This window comes from Cryptomeria japonica, chromosome 4 (assembly GCF_030272615.1).
Source record: "Cryptomeria japonica chromosome 4, Sugi_1.0, whole genome shotgun sequence".
NCBI lineage: Eukaryota > Viridiplantae > Streptophyta > Pinopsida > Cupressales > Cupressaceae > Cryptomeria > Cryptomeria japonica.
The window spans coordinates 161,034,021-161,056,573 of NC_081408.1; positions in this window are offsets into that span (position 1 = coordinate 161,034,021).

Genomic DNA, 22,553 nt, shown 5'->3' on the forward strand with positions numbered 1-22,553 from the left:
GGAACTAGTAGGATGTTAGGTCAGTGATCCTATTTGCACCGACTTGAAGCACCAAGTCAATAGTTGGTTGATGTGGATGCTACATGGTGTCAAGGTGGTAAGCTCATAGATGTTGGAGAAGTGCAGTGTCGAGTTAGGTATCTCAATAGGTGTATAATGAATATAGATCCCATGATTTGTGGATTGGATTTGATGTGTGTGGCTTGAGGAAGAATGAATGATAGAGAAGAATTGGGGAGTTGTTGGCACCTAGATCAAAGAAAGAAGATCACATTGAAATAATACCTCGAGAAGGAAATAGAAGAGGTATTAATGGCAGTCTGATAGATGCAGGTGGAGATAAAGAATCATGTTTCCTATATCTGGAAAACATGTTTTAGAAGGTGCGTGAATGGCGGATGTGTGCATATGGATGTTAGGAAGATTAGATTGAGTAGGATCTAATTGGATTTGGTTTGCCTCGAGGATTGTGAGGAAATCCTAACTGTCCAGTTTTTGAATTTGTTTTGGTAGAAGTTTGGGCTATAAGTATGAAGGCAAAAGAGATTGTTTGGTGATGCTGAAGAGAAGAACATTGAGCTACTACAAAGTGTGATACTTCTGCAAGTAAGAGAAAATAAGCCAAGTGCTTGATGAGCATTAGAGAAGTTGGTAGGAGAGAGAGAGAACATGGTTGAAGCATTCAACTGATTGGAGAGAAGAATCAGTAGTAATCATACCAGTAGAGTAGAAGTGAAGGAGGTTGTAGAGAAGATAGACAAAGAACTGATAGAGAGCCGAACTAGTAAAGTGTAGTGCTGTGAGGAGGAGATCCTGCAGAGAAGAAGATTAGAAGAGGTGTACCAGTAGAGCTTACTGGCAGAGGAGTAGCAGGTGAAGAGCTGCAAGAGAAGTGAGTCAGTGTTGTAGAGAAGGTATCTCACCGGCAGAGTAAGGTATTTGAAATGGTTGCAAGATTCACTTGTAACAAGATAACTACTTTTGTAATTGAATTTTTCATTGTGAACACTAATTTGTAGCTTGGTGTAGGGGTTGTAGCTCCTTTGGTTTGTAGCCTATAAATCAAGTAGGGGTTGTAGCTCTTTGGGTTGGTGCCCTAAATTAGGGATTGTAATTACTTTTGGGTTTTAGCCCATAAATAAGTCAAGAGTAGGTTCTCCTTGGGTTGGTGCCTTAAACTTTGTAACTATGTTTTCATTGTGAGATTGGATTGGAGCAGTAGACTCCAACAACATTGCTCATTGAATTTTTTCCCATCTTGGGTTTTCCTTGTACATACTGGTGTTATGTGATGTCCCCTTGTGTGTGTGTGTGGATTTTAGTTGTCTCCCCACTAATTGGTAAGTCTGCATTATGTTTGATCGATAAACTGGTATGCTCACAAAGAATAGATAAAAGGGAAAATATTTTGAGAACCACTGATTCACCCCCTCCCCCTCTCAGGGGTGCATTGTGTCTAACAATTGGTATCAAAGGCTAGGTTCCCATTTAGAAGAAATTTCTCCAACTTGGGTAGATTTTGACTTAAGGACACAATGGTTTGTTTAGTGTCAATCCCTACTCTAGTTTTTGATGGTTCAAATTATATTATATGGAGTCGTAGAATGGAAGTCTTCCTATCTTCTCTAGAGTTTGATGTATGGATATTAGTTGTAAATGGTCTCCCTAGGAAAGTCAGTCCTTCCTCCAGATCAATAGATGAAAGGATTTACAAGTGTAATGAAGAAGCCATGAAGGCCATATTTAGTGGGCTCACCAATGACATCTCCTCATAGGTGGATAGGTGCAAATCGACAAAGATTCTATGAGATAGACTAAAGATGTTATATGGAAATGAACCCTACACCACAGAATAAAGTTGTGAAAGTGAGAAGAACTTTATAGAAGATTCACATGCCGATGACAGAGGCAGTTCTGATTGTTGTAGTAGTAATGTTGATGAGGTGACTCATCTTTTCATGGCCCATGAGATAGACACTAAAGGTCACACATCAAAAAGGGATAATGAAGATAGATCCCACCAATATGATGTGTTTGACAACAACATAGAAGAGGAAGAAGACAAGGTAGATGGATCTAGTGGGCAAGATCTACTTGGAAGTAGTGATGAAGAAGAAGAAGATGTAGAAGTAGATCTTGAGTGTGAACTGATAAGTGCTCTAGAAGAGCTTCAAAATATAAGATGATTTTAAAAACTACAAAAGATCAGTTCATGAGAATTGTAGCTAGTTGAGAACCTACCTTCAAGTATCAAACCAAAAGGTTGGTTTATTGATCACTCAACTTGAAGAGACAAAAGGTTTGACTGATGATCCGAAATTAGTCTTGGACTCCAAGGAAAGAGAAATGGAGAATTTGAGAAATGAATACAAGCTGTTTAAGAATGCTTCAATTGTTGAGAAAAAACAATTGATCAGATGCCTTGAAAAGTGTGAGAAATATACCTCAAAGTTGAAGACTCAACAAAAAGACACCAAGGAATGTAGGTGCAAAGACCTAAAGGCTGATCTAGAGACAAAGGATAAAGAGCATCAGCAAATAATAGGTGAAATGGAGTTCCTCAGGAAAGAACTTGAGAAATTTTAAGATGAACTCAAGAAGACGAAGAATCATGCAGATCCCAAAGGTAAAGGCAAAATGGGAGAAGATAGCTTCATTGGAAGTAGGAAGATAAGGAAGCAGCAAAGAAGAACTTCTACTGGTAGAGCACAAAGAAATGCTACCACCCACAATGGGAAGCAAGTGTGGGAGAAGAAGAGATCAATGGAAATGTTGCACATAATAGAAAACCAAGGATCCATTCTCAAAGAAGAAGAAATGGAGATGCAAAACTGGTAAGATCTTGTCATGCATGGGAAAATAAATGTGTAAGTCAAATGCCATCATTTACCAGTTATTGCTTTGCATGCAGTGCTTATGGTCATAGGGTAGGGGAATGCAGAAAGAGATCAAGAATGGATAATGTATGATCTCATAGAAATCATGCATATAAGAAAAATGTATCCAAGAGAAGATACATGCATGTCCCCTCTTCCAATTATGGAAAAAAAAATTCTCATAACTGCAATAGTTTTGGCCATAGAGAGTTTGAATGCAAGAAGAGGAACTTGCGATCACATGAAGGTTGGTACAACAACTATGTTCTGCAGAAAGGTAAAAATGGAGCATATGCATAGTAGAGACCTAGATGGAACCAATGGAGAAATGTCCCTACAGGAGCAATAGGTCCATTGGTTTCAGTTGTCGGTGACAACAACATGACTAGAGAAAGATATTCAAACTAGTATGTCAGGAGATTCCCCAATCATAAAGTTGGGATGGATGCTATGTGCTATTATAGCACTACTTTTGGCTATGATGGAGAATCAGGAAATAGAAGGACCCATCAGTAGAAGAAGGTAAGACCTACTCCCAAGCCTGAAAATAGGAAGATGAATGAGATGAAGCAAGTATTGAGGAAGAAGACCATGGACCGACACTGTGCATCCAATGCATAGGTGATATCTCCTAAGGCCTAAAGTAGATGCAAGATCTTAGGGGGAGTAGCAGATTGAATTTATCATTCACCCCCTCAATAAAGATGGAAACATGGAAAAACATGTTGTTGCCTATATGAAGGATGAAGAAGAGAGGACAAGTGTGTGTAGAAGTTGCCCTGACTACACACCTACTGACCAGTGTTGGATCACCATTGCATGTTTCAAAGAGTGAAGGTTAAAAATTGGTATTAGATGTTAACCAGGATGTGTAGGATGTTACCGACATGAATGCAAAACAAGTTATGTAAGAAAATGAAGTTGGAAATCATTGCGATAACCCCGATAGCATGAAGTGAACTTATGTCTTAGGTGGTATTGAAAAAGACCTAAATGACATATGATGGCCCCGTGGTTGATCTTATTGACTTGCATATTTTTGGGCTAACCGGTTTTAATTCTTGGTATGATGATAACATTGTCTGGCATTGTTTGGTTCTAGAATCATGTCATAGGTTGTGGTGGAAATAATGAATTTGAAGGATCATCAGATGATCTCATATGCATAGTAAGCTGGTATATGGTAGAGATTGCAGTCTCGGTGTTGTACCTGATTGGAGATAAGGACCTGCAATGTACAACTCAGAGGGAGTTCAAGTGCTCATGATGCAGAGCTATTTTCTTGAACTTATAAGGATACTGACTGCCCAAAACTAAAGGAGATGAAAATTGTAGAGTTATTGCAGAATGACTGACATGTGAGTAGTATTCACTGACACATTAACAATTGGTATCAATCCTTCTGAAAATTGAGTGCTCTACAAAACAACATCACACTTGCATGCTATATTGGTGTTAGTTGATGGTTAAGTTCCCCATCTCAAGTACTATGACTTGAGAAGATTTAACAACTGGTAACAAGATAACAAATGGTATAAAAGGAAGTGTTACATCCAATGAAGACAAAGGGGGAGAAAGGTCTCTATCAGAGATTGGTAAATACAAGGAGAAATGATATCTTGACAGTGCCCTTTGTCATTGTTTTTAAAGGGGGAGAAGGATTTTGTAGTATACTTCATACTACATATCTTGTGAATCCTTATTTCAGTGAAAGGGAGAGAAGGATTATGTAGTATGCTGGATACTACATGTGTTGCAATAAATGCCAAAGAGAGAGATTGTTGGCATTGTGTAGTCATTGATGTCAATCAGTATGAGTTGACTACCAATAGAAGAGATGCATGTGCAACACTACTATGGAAAAGTGCACGATGTGATGTCTTGGATACCACCTTGTGTTACAGAACACCAATAAAGTAAGGAAAAGTGATCACTAGTGACACCAGTACACAAGTTAGTGCCTTACTTGTGTGAATGAGATGAGTAGATTACCGAGTATCACCATTAAGGAAAGGGTGTCAACTGTTACATGATGTGTTGACATAGTGGAGTGAGATCAACCAAGTGAGTGGTTGACAACTGGCAAGGTGATGACCAGTGCACATGCAAGATAGGCAAGGTGCTTAAGCAGTTGTTTGTGATGAAGAGGAAGAATGTTACCTGAATCACATCAACACTGATAGAAAAGAATAAACAGGTAGAGGAATGAATATAATTGATTAGGAAGAAATACAAGGCTAAGCATATGCAGTCCGAAGTAGAATAGTTTGTGAGTCCATTGGTAACATGGACAAGGAGCAGATCTAGAAGACTACCACTTGTGGAATGTGCATGCTATGAATTGACATGTGTGGAGACCGGGTTGGGAGTTCCATCGGTAGTTCAAGATGAGGGAAGATATGATGAGGTAACTGGTACTGTGAGTGAGACCGGTAGGGTTAGTAAACTGGTAGAAAGGAGGAACCGGTGGGATGTTAGGTCGGTGAACCTATCTAGACTGACTTGAAGAGCCAAGTCAGTAGTTGGTTGAGCTAGATTCTACATGGTGTCAAGGTGGCAAGCTCACAGAGGTTGGATAAGTGCAGTGTCGAGTTAGGTATCTCGATAGGTGTATAATGAATATGGATCCCATGATTTGTGGATTAGATCTGATGTGCGTGGCTCAAGGAAGAATGAACGATAGAGAAGAATCAGGGAGTTGTTGGCACCTGGATCAAAGCAAGAAGCTCACATTGAAAGAATACCTCGAGAAGGAAATAGAAGAGGTATTAATGGCAGTCTAACAGATGCAGGTCGAGCTAAAGAATCGTGTTTCCTATATCTGGAAAACATGTTTTAGAAGGTGTGTGAATGGCGGATGTGTGTAGATGGATGTTAGGAAGATCAGATCAAGTGAGATCTAATTGGATTCAGTTTTCCTCGAGGATGGTGAGGAAACCTTAACCACCCAGTTTTTGAATTGGTTCTGGTAGGAAGTCTAGGCTATAATTATGAAGGTGAAAGAGATTGTTTGGTGTTGCTGAAGAGAAGAACATTGAGCTATTGGGAAGTGTGATACTTCTACAAGTAAGAGAAAATAAGCCAAGTGCTTGATGAGCATAAGGTAAGTGGGTGGGAGAGAGAGAGAGAACCTGGTTGAAGAATTCAACCTATTGGAGAGAAGAACTGGTAGTGTTCATACCGGTAGAGTAGAAGTAAAAGAGGATATAGAGAAGATAGACATAGAACCGATAGAGAGTCGAACTAGTAAAGTGCAGTGCTGTGAGGAGGAGATCCTATAGAGAAGAAGAATAGAAGAGGTGTACCGATAGGGCTTACCTATAGAGGAGCAGCAAGTGAAGAGCTACAAGATAAGTGAGTTAGTATTGTAGAGATGGTATCTCACCGATAGAGTAAGGTATTTGAAATGGTTGTAATATTCACTTGTAACAAGACAACTACTTTTGCAATTGAAGTTTTCATTGTGAACACTAAGTTGCAGCTCAGTGCAAGGGTTGTAGCTCCTTTGGGTTGTAGCCCATAAATTGGGTAGGGGTTTTAGCTCCCTGTGTTGGTGCCCTAAATCAGTGATTCTAATTCCTTTGGGTTGTATCCCATAAACAAGTCAGGGGTAGGATCTCCTTGGGTTGGTACCCTAAACTTTGTAATTGTCTTTTCATTGTGAGGCTGGATTGGAGTAGTAGACTCTAGCAACATTGCTCACTGAGTTTTTTCCCATCTTGGGTTTTCCTCATACATAGTGGTGTTATGTGGTGTCCCCTTGTGTGTGTGTGTGGATTTTAGTTGTCTCCCCACTAATCGGTAAGTCTGCATTATGTTTGATCCATAAACCAGTATGCTCACAAAGAATAGATAAAAGGGAAAAGATTTTGAGAACCACTTATTCACCCCCTCCCCCTCTCAGTGGTGTGTTGTGTCTAATAAATGCCTACTGGCAATGGAGAAATATTTGAGAAATTACAATCTATAATCTCGTCGTAGCTCTAAAAGCTTGCTAGCAGCGAGGCTCTATTCAGGATTCTTTTGAAGTTAGGATAATCCATGTATCTAGTCATATAGGATGCTAAGTATCTTGAGTGAACACAAGAGCAAGAATTAACTCATCTGCACACACGTTGGCAAAAGAAGATCAAAGTTTCAAGAACTAATGGGGATATTTTCCACATCTCCATTTGTAAATCCTAGTCACTAATTGTGTTAATTTGGATGTTCCAAGGGACCTTAGGGATCGATTGACCGCTTATATATGAAATTTTTTGCACCTCCATTTCAATTGGTGTATTGCAAAAGGCTAAATAAACATAGTCAACCTTTTTCGAATAGGAAATGCATCTTCATCATGCATATTGCATAGATCATGTCAAACATTCATTGTCTCCACATGCATTCTGTAGATCATCATGTCATATAGGTCTGCACATTGGGGGCATAACTGAAAAAATCCTAAAACATCTGCAAAAAGTCCTAACAAAATCCAAAAACATTGAAAAATCCTTCAAAATTCCAAAAACATTTGGAAAAATCCCTGAAAAAATCCAAACACAGTGAAAAACACAAAATCCAAAAACAGTGAAAAACTTAAAATCCAAAAACATTGAAAAAACTCTTAAAAATTGAAAAAATCAAAAACTGAAAATCAAAGCAAGAAATCATAGACCGTCCTTCAAAAATCCAAAAACACTGAAAAACTCAAAAATTCAAAAATTCAAAAATATTCATATAAAGCCCTTTGAAAAATACTAATAACATTTAGAAAATGTCGTAAAAAAATCATCCAAAAACATTCAAATATCGATCCACATAATCCAAAAACATCGAAAAAGATCTTGGAAAAAAACTAAAAATAAAAAATCAATCAAAAATGTTGCAATAAAACGTCTTGCGAGAAACCAATACCCTAGCAGATATCCAGCAAACGCTTCGCACGAAGTTAACAAAGGATACGACTATCTAATCAAACATATGCAATCAACTAATCAAACTGTCTTATCAATCGTATCATATCCATATCAAAGTGATCATTATCTTGTCTTAAATAGAAGAGGATACACTCAAAATCAGACATGTCAGTCTTAAATAGGGTCCGCAACTTTTTGAGATCAGACATTATCAACCATCACATCAAGCAACTGAGAACGAAGGCACATGGTTAGTATAGCTACTGAATTTTGGTCGGGTTAGTATTTATCTTTTATCATTTAGCAACAGATATTGTTCCTATTCTACTTAAGGATGTTTACAAGTGACTAGAGGAGCCATGATGGGCATTATCTTTTTCTTTGTTTGTTATTTGTGGTGTGAACCGATGAAATTCTAGGGAAATTTCTCTCGTGGGTGTCTATGATAGGAGCATTCATCTATTGAATGCCACACATACCTCGACCCCTAGTGTATTTTCCAAAATGGAAGGGTTCACTCCTTATCTGCTATGTGTTTGTTTCTTCAATGAGATATCTTTACATCTTGGTTCCTTATACCCTGATGTGCTAAGCTTCATAGTTCAATAGTAAGGCTCAGTGATGAATATATATTACGTAATAAAATATATGACACAAGTTTGTGATTCATTCAATTTCATTCTCATTTCATTTGTTTCTTGATAGTCTGTTGATTTCCCATCTTCTCTCTAAATCGTATATTCTTTCTAAACATTCTTCTCTCATCATCTCTTTCTAAATCATTTTCTATCATCTTACATTATTATATTTCATTCTAAGGTTCATCTCTCATATTCTATGTCAATATCATCTTCACATCACCTATCTCTATCTTTAATCAACTAACCATTCTTCTATCTTTAATCTCACATTCTCTTTTTTTGAGAGATCATTCATACCTTTAATGCACAAACAATCTCTCGAGGGGGCACTACACCCTAAGTATCACCGGGGCATACTGGGGCAGGATTTTTCATTTTCTTTGAAACAACATCATTTCGATATTGTCTCAAAGAGGGGCAAATGTAGACACCTAAAAATGTCTCATTGATCATGTACTAATTATTCCTCTAATTGATTAAATGATTCTTTAATTCTTTAATTAAGTTAATTAATCTTATTCTTCTAATTTCATATTTCCTCATCATCTTACTAATTATTCTATTTCTTATTCTTTCATCATTTAATCATTTTAACTATTTTCTAAATATTAATTAAATATTTATTATTTAATTAATTTTGATTAATTCCCCAATTTAAATAATCTTTATTATTTAAATAAATCATATTCTCAATTTCTATCTCTAATCATTAACCCTTTTCTAAATATTAATTAAATATTAATTATTTAATTAATTATGATTTAATCCTTTAATTTAAATAATCTTTATTATTTAATTAAATTCCATTTCTAAAATAATTAAATAGTTTCTTTGAATTATTTAATTAACTAATTATTTCCTCTAATTAAAATTCCAATTCCCCAAATTCTAATTTCATTCAATTTCATATTCTTCTAATTTTATTTAATTTCAAATTCTTCTAATTCATTCTAATTTCAAACACGTGCATGATTTCAAAAATCAAATTGAAAATCAAAGTCAGGTTCTAAATATATTCAAATACTAAATTGAATTTAAAATATATTCAATTATTTGAATTAAATCTCATGCAAAGATTAAATTGAAAATCTAAGTTAAAGTGCAAACACATGCTAAATTAATTAATTAAATCATTTTTCTCTCCAATCTCTATTTCCATCTTTTAGTTAGCTTTTTCTAAATAAAACTTTCTTTGTCATCTTCTTAATTTTCTCCAATCATTCTTTTTCTTCCTTTAGATAGCTTTTTCACAATCAGTTGACTCATTTAATCTATTCAATCTATTTTGTTTCACCTCTAAATCAGTAGTTCAACTATCAGTTTTCATGTGAGCTCACCTGAGTTCCACCTCTTGATCAATCTATTCCACCTTTTAATCAATCTTCTCCAAAAATCTATAAATTGAACATTCAAACTTTATTTTCAACAATCACAAATTTTGAATCTTTGTGTCAATTGCAGGTTGCTAGTGCAATATCTGAGAGCCATCATACCATAGAGGGGAGAAGACATTCCTAATTCATAATTGCATTATTTCATTGGTTTTATGTTTGAACTACTTAGGTAGTTAAAGAATTCATTATTTTCCTTTTATCCTATTTAGCAATGATGTATTTGACCATAGCACAACTATCATGGTCAATATTGATAGGTTGACCAAGGTTGCACACTTTTATTTGATTCAATCTTCCTATACAACAACAATTGTGGCTCAAGTTTTCATGGAGGACATAGTGAGGTTGCACAAGATTCCTTGTTAGATTATATCAGACCAAGATCTTGTTGTATTCACTTGGCATTATAGAATTCTCTTTAGCATGCATTAGGAAATTAGGTGAACTTTAGTTGAGAATATCATCTAGGCATAGATGGGCAGATAGAGAGAGTTAATTAGGTTCTTGAGGATATGATTAAGATGTATCTCATGGACGGGTAGTCATAGTGGGAAGATTACCTATACTTGGTGGAGCTCACTTACAATAAAGGCTACCATAGTTAAATTTGTATGCCTCCTTTTCAGGATTTGTATGCTATACCTTGTCATATTCGTTCGAGTTGGGATCATTTAGAGGATAAAGCTCATTTGGGGCCAAAGATGCTTTAGGAGATGGAGAAACAAGTGACTATTTTTTAGGATCATTTAGTGGCAGTGCAAGATAGGCAGAAGAAGTATGCAGATTCTCATCTTGTTGATTGATAGTTCTCTATGGGAAGTAAGGTTTTTTTGAGATTTTACCTATGAAAGAACCTCATTCATTATGGAAAAGGCTTTGAGTTGGAACCTTTCTTTGTTTGACCATTTGAAGTTTTGGATAGGATCAGTCATATACCTTATCACCTTACCTTGTCACCTAGCTTGTCTCATATCCATGATGTGTTCCATGTTTCAACTTTGAGGCCTTATTTTCCTGATATGGTCCATGTTTTATATTGGAATGCTTTGTATGTAGAGGATGGGAAACTTCCTTTGGAGGCCATACAAATTTTGTAGCATTAGGGGCTCACCATCAAGGGTCGCGATATAGAGCACGTAATAGTCCAATGGGACCTAAATGATGAATCTTTAGTGACATGGAAGGATGCATCACAAATGAGATATCTATTTCTCTATTTGTTCTTAGCCTTACAAGAATAAGACTACAGCTAGGGGGGATGTAGTGCCCTCCATGAAACACTCTTTTATGATAATCTTGATAGATACTTAGGGCTTTATTTATATTTCTAGTGTTTCCAGTTGATGTTAGTTACTTCATGTTGACAAGTGATACATTATGTTTCTATGTGGATGACGATATAGTAAGGACTATTATGATGTTAGGATACATGTTTGGTTAATTATGTGTATTCATTATATGCACATGTGATTTATATTTATTGATGGTGATGTTGTGCTAACCCTATTTCATGCTTATATTATATATGATGATGTCATTGATGATGTTATGTTTTACAATGATTTACATTCTATGAGTGTGAAAGGTTGATGTTGCACCACTAATTTCTGATCAGGTGATTCTCTTTCACTTGTTTGTTTACTTCATGATATATATATATATAAACTATCCACATAAATGAACACCATAACACACATAATTTGTATGTGGAAAACCTAAATGAGGAAAAACCATAGTGGGATTTGTGACCCACAATATCATTTCACTGGCCATATGAAAGGATATTACCTATAATGGGGGCCTGCACTTGTAGGAAGGCACACTACCTAGAGAATAGTCCTCATCACTAAAGGGTCTCATTGACTACAAGCTTCTGCTGAAGTAAAACAATGAAAATGAACTCATGAATGCATCTGCTATGCCAAATAGAGTTCAATCAGTTGACTCATCTAATCTATTTAGTCTATTATGTTTCACCTCTAAATCAGCAGTTTGACTATCAATTTTCATGTGATCTCACCTGAGTTCCACCTCTTGATCAATATGTTCCACCTTTCAATCAATCTTCTCCAAAAATCTAAAAATTGAACATTTAATCTTCATTTTCAACAATCATGAACTTTGAATCTTTGTGTCAATTGTAGGTTGCTAGTGCAATAACTAAGAGCCATCATACCATAAAGAGGAGAAGAGAAATGGAAGCCATATGTGATCATGGAATAGGGTGTTTTGATTAACATATTTTACATTCCTATTTCTTAATTGCATTATTTCATTGGTTTAATGTTTGAATTGCTTAGATAGTTAAGGAATTCATGATTTTCCTTATTTCCTATTTAGCAATGAGGTATTTGACCATAGCATAGCTATCATGTTCACTATTGATAGGTTGACCAAGCTTGCACACTTTTATTTGATTCAATCTTCCTATACAACAACAATTGTGGCTCGATTTTTCATGGAGGATATGGTGAGGTTGCATAGGATTCCTTGTTGGATTATATCAAATCAAGATCTTGTTCTATTCACTTAAGCATTATGGACTTCTTTTTAGCATGCATTAGGAGTTCAGGTGAACTTTAGTTGACCATATTATCCAAACATAGATGGGTAGACAAAGAGAGCTAATTAGGTTCTTGAGTATATGATTAAGATGTATCCCATGGATGAGTAGTCATAGTGGGAAGATTACCTGTACTTGGTGGAGTTCACTTACAATAATGGCTAGCATAGTTAAATTGGTATGCCTCCTTTTCAGGATTTGTATGCTAGACCTTGTCATATTCCTTTGATTTGGAATCATTTAGAGGATAAAGTTCTTTTGGGGCCAAAGATGCTTCAGGAGATGGAGAAATAGGTAACTATTTTTTAGGAGCATTTAGTGGTAGTGCAAGATAGGCAGAAGAAGTATGCAGATGCTTATCTTGTGGATTGATAGTTCTCTATGTGAGGTAAGGTTTTTTTGAGATTTCACCTATGAAACAACCCTATTCATTATGGAAAAGGCTCTGAGTTGGAACCTTTCTTTGTTGGACCATTTGAAGTTTTGGACAGGATCAGTCATATACCTTATCACCTTACCTTGTCACCTAGTTTGTCTTGTATCCATGATGTGTTCCATGTTTTAATTTTGAGGCCTTATTTTCCTGATATGGTCAATGTTTTGGATTTGAATGCTTTGTATGTAGAGGAAGGGAAACTTGCTTTGGAGCCCATGCAAATTTTGTAGCATTAGGGGCTAACCATTAGGGGTCACGATATAGAGTAGGTAATAGTCCAATGGGACCCAAATGATGAATCTTTAGTGTCATGGAAGGATGCATCACAAATGAGAGATCTATTTCTCTATTTGTTCTGAGGCTTACAAGAATAAGACCAGAGGTAGGGGGGATGTAGTGCCCCACTATGAAACACTCTTTTATGATACTCTTGATAGATACTTAGGGCTTTATTTATGTTTCTAGTGTTTCCAGTTGATGTTAGATACTTCATGTTGATAAATGATACATTATGTTTCTATGTGGATTATGATATATAGTAAGGACTATTATGATGTTGGGATACATATTTGGTTAATCATGTGTATTTATTATATGCACATGTAATTTATATTTATTCATGGTGATGTTGTGTTAACCCTACTTCATGCTTATTTTATATATGATGTCATCGATGATGCTATGTTTTGCCATGAATTTCATTCTATGAGTGTGAAAGGTTGATGTTGCACCACTCATTTATGAGTGGGTGATTCTCTTTCACTTGTTTGTTTACTTCATGATATATATATATATATATATATACATATACATATATATACATACATATACATATATATGTATATATGTATATATATGTATATATATTGTTGGCATCCAAGAACACTAAGATGGGGGGTGAATCAGTGTTCTATCAGTAAATGAAGATTTTATGTCTTTATACCAAACACATATAAACTGGTAAACAAATAAACATATAACTTGAAGCAAATAAACTATCCACATAAATGAACACCATAACACACAGAATTTTGTATGTGGAAAACCTCAATGAGGGAAAACCACAGTGGGATTTGTGACCCACAATATTAGTTCACTGGCCATATGAAAGGATATTATGTATAATGGGGGCCTGAAGTTGCAAGAAGGCACACTGCCTAAAGCACATTTCTCATCACTAAAGAGTCTCACTGACTAAAAGCTTCTGCTGAAGTAAAACAATGAAAATTAACTCATGAATGCATCTTCTATACCAAATAGAGTTCTAGTTATAGCTCTGCTCAGTACCGGTTCAAAATCTTGAACACTACTACCAGTATCTCTTCTCATCCAGGAATGCTTTCCAACCTATCTAGAGATCATTGCATGATATGACATTCGCATACAAAATGATCTACATATATATATGTCATATTATATAGTTCTTCTATATTCTATCTAGCTTATGTCACATCCTGTCACATATACAAAATGACTTAGCAGACTGACCTATATACCCATTACAAACAATATGCCTTATGTCGGCTTACAATACATTACAAAAAAAATTCAATGTCAGCCTCGACAATTATTACAAAATGATTTACTAAATAAATCATCCTTGATGTCAGCTTCCTTCAAGTACTGATGCTAGTGTTGGTGTCGGTACTAGTATAGCACTAGATACTCCAATGTCGGTATCTACTGCTATATGCCTCCTAATGTCGATATATGACTTCCACCCAATATTGTTGTCATCAATGACAACAAAATGAATCCAATGAGTGTCAATTGCCAACAATCTCCCCCTTTGGTATTAATGGCAACACTTGTGTGAAAAATGGATTCCCTGTCAGTTAACTAAAATATGCTCCCCCTGTGCAATACACTCCTTCTGATTTCTCTGATATCATTCCCATGTGATCCTATTTGATTTCTCTAATATTTTACACATATACATACTCCCCCTTTGGCATCAATGCCAAAGATAGGTGAAAGAATTGAAAGAGTTTAAAAGAGTAAATAAATACTACTAATTTCACTGGAGTTTGACCAACTTCAAAGTTTTGGGGTAAGCCTTATCCAACAACTGGAGATATGTATCCCAACCAATTTTGAAGGTGTTAGATATGGATGCCAGTCCACTTAGTAAGTGGGAAAATATTTCCATCTCTTTGTATTTTGTCGGTGTAGATTTAGCAATCATGTCCATGCACTCTCTTTTATGTACACCCAGTGAATCTAATCTGGGACTCACCAATCCTCTAAAACTTCACTCTCTACGAATGACTTTATTTCTCTCCTTCTGAAAAGAAAAAATTTGGTTCTCCAAGGACAAAATTTGTCCATCAACAGATGTGGTCAGTGCAGTTAATCCATCAAAAGAATTGCCAATGTTAGCTATCTTATCATGTAGCTCCTTAATCTGCTATCTAGATTTGTTGTAAGAATTCCTATGTTGCAAAAAACCCTATAGATATTTCTACCTTGTTTCAAACAATTCTCTATAAGAATGAGTTTAGCTTCAATTTCCTTTTTCTCTGTTTCTATTATCTGATCAAAGGTGGATTTCTTAGCCACAGTGAGTCTCTCTAAAGCTTGTTGGTCTGCAATCTGTCTCAGTGATTGAAAATTATTACAGATATGCTCTGTTAGAGTTTTGAGCTCACCAGAAGAGCTATCCTCATTCTCAATCTGACAATCAAGAATTAGATTGTGCAATACTCTAAGTGATTGGTCTATTATTCCCTTATCTCCAATACCTTCCTTCAGTAATTTCTAAGTAGCCATCATCATCAATTCAGTTGGACTCAGCTCGGAGACTGATTTCTTCTCAATCTGAGAAGTGTCAATTGCCATAACCTTTGCCGCGGAATTAGTATGAACTGTCAGTATTACCTTATCCTTTACAAACTCTTTTGCACTGGTGGCTTTGCCACTTGGTGCAGTGTCAATTACTGTCAATGGAGTATTATCCATAATATTTACAGTATCCTATACATTTCTTTCCTCAAAAATAGTTTGTGCCAGTACAAACTTTACACTATCCTTTACTGTCAGTTCTATTTGTATATCTATAGTTATTGCCGGTATAGTAGTTGAATTACCCAAAATACCTTTCCCTTTTGATTTGTTAGGAATGATGGGAGATGTAGCCTTAACACATTCTTCATGAGATGTGAGAAAATCCGGATTCTTCTAGAAGAATTTGGTCCAGCACTTATTGGTCTCATTTATTAGCTCATTAACTCTTCCCATCATAAGGCTTATTTGTCATTTTTTTCTACTAAAAACTATTCTATTAGCAACATCTATGCATCTTTTCATTTCCTCATTGTTAATTGTACCACACATATCCAAAAGTGCTACTTCCTTAATTTCCTTATCCCTCTTGATAGCATCAAGTCTTCTAACATCAAGTTTATTATACAAAGACAGAGGTATCTCCTTCAAAATTTCTACTAAAGCTTTCTTATAAATGTTTATATGTCACATAATAACCTCTTATAATTCATTTAGCTCATTTTCCTCTAAACCTTCATAATACTTAGATACATTCTTCAAAATTCCATCTTTTGTAATTTCATCAATTAGCTCAACACAGGTCATTTCAATCTTATCAGACTTAAGTGTCATCACTCTTCTTCTTTTTATTTGTGGTTGCCAGAGTGGATGTGACTAGTTTCCTCTTTTGTAAAGGCTTCCTTGTGGAGGTGGAGGTGGAGGTGTAGTCGGTTTAGTTGCCTTTCTGACAAGTCTCCTCCTAGGCTCTGCCTTCTTCTACTCTACCAATGGTTGATCTACTTTCTTCCTTTGTACCCTTCTGAAAGCTATAGGTTCATTGTCCTCAGGGTCAGAGTCAGAAGTGATATTAGAAATGTGAACTTTAGGCTTCTTCACCTCTATAGTACTAGCTACTACCAATTCCACTACCAGTTTGGATCTAGAACCTAGTTGAGTGTCTATCTTATGAATTACATTTTGTACATATGCAGACATCTTTTCTATTTTCTTCTCTCTTCTCTTGGACTGTTAAAGCTAGTTTTGACTTCAAGGGCCTTCTCTTCTGCTATACCAAAATGCTTTGTTTTGTCATCCAATGGGGCTTCAAGCAACATTTTTGCATGGAGCTCAAAAATGCTATCATCCACTTCATATCTAAGTTTTGTAACCCATATGGTCCTAGGTTCAACTGTTTCCATAAGAGTTTCATCAAATTTTACCATAAAATAGATATTAGTAGAATACTTCTCCAAATGTTCTTTGATATTCGTTCCCTCTTCATCATGTTTTCTTGGAATGCTAACAATTAGAAAAATGAAAAAATTGCAACCAACTAATAATATTTTTTCCAATTGAATAAACTTTTAAATAGTGATTATTTATTTATTTTAGTTGGAATTGTTTTAATAATAAATAATATGGTAATAATCACAATTTAGTGTCTATTAAGAATAGTATATCTAAGATGATTTCCCAAGGTACTAAGCATACTTATCAAGAGGATCTTTGAGATCAAACCATTAAACATGATTGTTGCTATTAGCTTAACTGGTTTTAGTATAAAGTTGGCATTAGGAGTTTCATAATATTAAACTTGTATTAGTAAATTAATTATGATTATGATGATCTCATTCTAATGTATGATATAAATTATATGGTATTTTTTTTCCCTACTTGGGTGGTTTTAGCAAAAATTGACTACTAAGATGGAAAGACTATAACACACTAGGAGATGATATCACTTTTTACATTGGTAGTAGCATTATGTCATTAAATTGACAAAAATGTTAACATTATACTTGAAGTTTGGCATTGGAACACTCCCCAATCAAATTGCAAAACCCATATCATCCTAGGGAGTGGTGAATTGATCAATGTACCTTGCACACAAATTCACTATGACTAATATCCATGTTTACATAATTTGCGATACCTTAAACATTACCTTAGAACACAAATATATTTTCCAAGCCAATGGAAAGCTCACCTCCCAACCATAGGGTTTCTCACAGCCAACACTAGAGCTAGGAGGCCTTCTAGGAAACCCAAAACACAAACACACACACGACAAGAAAACATAGACAACTGCTCTTATTCAAATACAAGACTCACAAAATAACACCCACAAAACCCAAGAAGATTCAACAACACAAATATCTTCCTAAAGATTCAAATTAGGGGGAGATGAGGGAATTGGATTGCCGAGTGCACATAATAAAATAATTATTTGATTTCAATATCTTATTTCATTCAATATATTACAAACTTATATAGGAGTTTGATCTCATATATTATAGGAACCACTTCCAATTATATGAGTTGTTCTAACAACTCACATATCTATAATCTCTTGTAAAACTAATAATATTATATCCTATCTATGTGATATTATAACACGCTCATCCCATGTAAGAACTAATTCCTAACACCCCCCCTTAGTGTGACCATGGGTAAAAATCACATCAAACGAAGTGAAAACATAATCATATGCCAACACATACTTTTATTTGGATCTTGCTGCACATGATCACCTACATATGAGAACTGATCTCACTTTCACTTCAAGTGAACTTATCACTGGATGACCACACTTCCACAAAGTCTAGCAGTCAAAGGATCTCTATAGCCAGTTGCTCTCCTATACAATTGTTCACAACATTAATGATGACCATATTCTCCACCGTTCAAACTTAATAGGGGAATGTTTACAATGTTCTCAAGTGTAGCCACTAGTGTTGACCATTGCCACTCAAACTCTAACAACTTAGTAAATTTCCACTACCATTAGAAGTTACCCTTGACTTTACTCAATTTAACACAAAATAGAATAGTGAAGATATTCCCCCCACAATGTGAAATTTTCACTTATAAAAATGGTTCTCACAACTGATGGAGTTGTCCCATATGTGAAACGATAGGAGAAAGACACCCTATAAAAATGGCACACATGAGATTTATCTCTATGATAGACACACATTTACTATCAACAAAACGTCAATATAGCTACTACCACATATCCATGAGATAGATACTTGCCAATATAACCAAGACCATAATACCCATCCACCTTTGCACCAACCATCTTGGCATAACACCTACTTCCTTGCCACCCAAAAAAATAGGTTAGGCATGACACTTCTTGCTATGCTATACAAGACATAGAACCAAACACAAATAGCATCATAGATTCTCTGTACTCTCGTGGGCATGCAGTGCAAACATCGACAACGACCATGTATTATATTTCTTCAAAACTTAATGCTGCAATAATTTCCACCATTGTCCTGGCAAAACATTTAGACAAAAACTTCCAAATCGCATCTGCAACATTGTACCTTTTCGCACCTCCCCTAGAGGCAATATCTTCAAGCCATTTTGGCTCCGGCAAAGATGGAAAACAAGATTCCCATGGTTGTACATTAAATGAGTTATTGATAACACAAATTTCTCTAAATATTTTCCCAATATCTCCTTTTGTCCTCATTTTCTCTCATAGGTTCCTTATCCCCAAGCATCTTGGTGAAAGAACAAGCCTTGTTGTTCATCTCTTTGAACTTGTCGAGATTAGTGAATGGAATCTTGCAGGTACATACTATCAATTTTCACCGAGGAGTTAACAAGCTCATAATTACAATCACCCACACATAGGAACAATGCTGAAGAGAGACCCTCAAAAACTCCACGATATTAAAGATCAAAACCCTTCTTAAGATTGTGCACAAATTACAAGCAGAAGAAAGCAAATTAGAGAAACCAACGGCAATGTTATCTCATTTTTGTGCACCAAAAATACCTCTGCGTATTTGATCTCCTACCATGGTGTCTACGCATATGTACAACCCCAATATCATCAATATGCAGTTTGTCATCATATTCGTCTTCTTCTCAAAGTGAAAGAGGACACAAAAAAAACAATACACAGTAAACAACTAAACAACACACACAAAAATCAATACTCTCCTACACTATCAACTATGCTATCCTACAAAAATTACATCTCAGGCACTATCATTTTCCTGGGATTCCCCTGAGAGAATTACACCCATTTCCACTGTAATACCATATTGGATTTCATAGTGCACATAATAAATAATTATTCTATTTCAATATATTACACACTTATATAGGACTTTGATCTCCTATATTATAGGAATGACTCTCTACTTATATGAGTTTTTACAACTCACATATCTATAGTGTCTCGTACAACTAATAATATTATATGGGATTTAGTAACTTTTTCTAAAGAATGTAAACTGATGGATGTAACTAGGTGTTCAAAAAGAAATTTGTTTGTAATATAAATGTTGAGAATCACAAGGAAAGGTTTGTCACAAAGGGTTATTCTTGGGTGGAGGGAATTTATCTTGGTGAGTTTTTTTTTGGAAAGTTAATATTGATGAGATTTATATTATTAATTGTTCTGGCATATAATCTTTAAGTAGCACAAAGATGTGAGCACATATTTTCTTCATATTGATTTACAAGAAAAAAATTGTATGTCACAACTTGAGCACTATATTGGGAAAGGTAAAAATATATCTAGTTTGCACATTGAAAAAGTCTTTGTATGGTATAAAGTAGTCTCCTTGGATGTGGTCTAAGAAGTTTGATGACTTTTTGTTGAGTTTGAGACTTTTTAGATTAAAATCATATCCTCGTGTTTAATAAAAGATAAATAGTGATCGCGTTCACATTACCATATTATGCATTTATGATATGTTATTCTTTGAAAATATCAATATATTTGATATTTGATTTGAAGTCTTCAATCTTAGTACAATTTAAATGAAATATTTATAGATAGGTAGGTACATCTTAGCGATGAAGATAGAAAGAGACAAAGCTAATATAAAACTTTGGTTGGGACAAAGTATGTATGTAAAATCAATGATGGTGAGATTCAACAATACAAATCCTAGACCATTGTATGTTTCTATTTTGTATGGGATGAAGATTTTGGTGGAAGGTTTTCCAAAATATCCTACTAATAAGAGGATATGATTAGAGTTCCTTATTCAAGTTTTGGTTTCAATTTTATATATTGGTAAAAGCACAAACCTGTGTCAGATTTTATGCTAACTTAAAAGTTACCATTGGAACCCTTTCACCAAAACCACATGGCTTATATAGGGCCCACAAGGTTTCATCTATAACCCAAATTTAATATTTTTCCTTCATGAAGTTTTGGTCGGAGAAAAATTTACTTATAAGGTTTCAACTGAAACCCTTTTGGCTGGAAGGGTTTTGGCTAGAACTATCTATGTTATTATCTACTTGGTAGCCACCTCATCATTTCAATTTTTTCACTTCCACTAAATTTTTCTATAGACAATATGAGTGCTTTAAAAATTCTAAAAGTATGCTTTTATAGATCTCGGAATCAAGAATCTAGACATATAGTTTTTTCATACATTTTAATTATGTTTAATATGTTTTTTTTTCTAAAATATTGTAGGTAGTTTTTTAAAAATAAAAGAGAGCTGATTAGAAATTAGAGGAAAAATATTAAAACATATTATAATTTATTTTTAAAAATATGGTGTACCAAAGGAGAGAATCTTCTCCAAAGGGGTATACTTATTTTTATTTTTGTAATGATAATCTATTAGACAAAAAGGGGGGTAAACTAAAAAACTATCCAATTTTGATATGTTGGAATTTAAAACATTATTAGGGAAAAAATATAAATAAAAAATTAATATATTTTTTTTATGCACTAGATAATGATGTTATCTATTTTTCAAATGCAAATAAAAGGAAAATAATATTATTTTGATTTTTTTTTGACGGGTCAACTAAAAGACCCTTTTTCTGAATTTTTTAGCAATAAATTTTTTGCTTTTAACTACATAATTTTTTAATTTTTTTTCTAATTTTTTTTAAAATAACAAACATAAACTTCATGAAGATTTATATATTTCATCAATTTACATCATTTTAATATTCAAAAAATAAAATCCACTTTTATGTATAGTCAAAGTTGAATAGTTTTTGTTGTGTTGGTAATGTCCTTTATAGAAATAAGGCACAGGTTTGTACTTTTACCCATATGGTATGGAATTTACAAGACCAACAGTTCAACAAATAGTGGGATTCCTTAGTCAATTTGTAGTTAATCTTGTATGGCTATATTGAGATGTACATTGAATATATTTTTCATATACTTCTAGGAAATCTTTGAGCATTATTTATGTTTTCATGGTTATCTTATAGAACATTAGCATTCAACTTTTATTTGTGAATATATTTAAATTTAGATTTGGCAAGTGACACTAATAGAAAAAGGTAAACCTATGGATATGTTTTCATGAACTTGATGGTTCTTTTAGGTAGATCAATAAGTACTAATTGATAAACACTTTATCTATGATAGAAGTAGAGTACATGTAAACTACTAAGAATCATACCTTACATGTGAAGCTAAAGAATATTTATAGTGTCTAGCATCATATTGTTTGTGACATGGTAGAGAATGGTATGATACAATTGGATAACTTTTACACTTTGGTGAATGATAAAAATTTCTTGATATTTAGCCTATGAGCATAAAGAAGTTCAAATGGCGTTTGGATTTTAAGGGTATCAAGAACCCTAGTTGTTGTTTTCCTAATTTTCTACTGTCTCTTATATTTTTTTAGCTAAATGAAATAATGTTACTAGGTAAGGTGTCTCAACCGATATACTTTTTTAATATTGGTTTATTTAATTAATTATTTATATTTATTCAATTATTGTTACTTTATGGGGATTTGCATGGTGA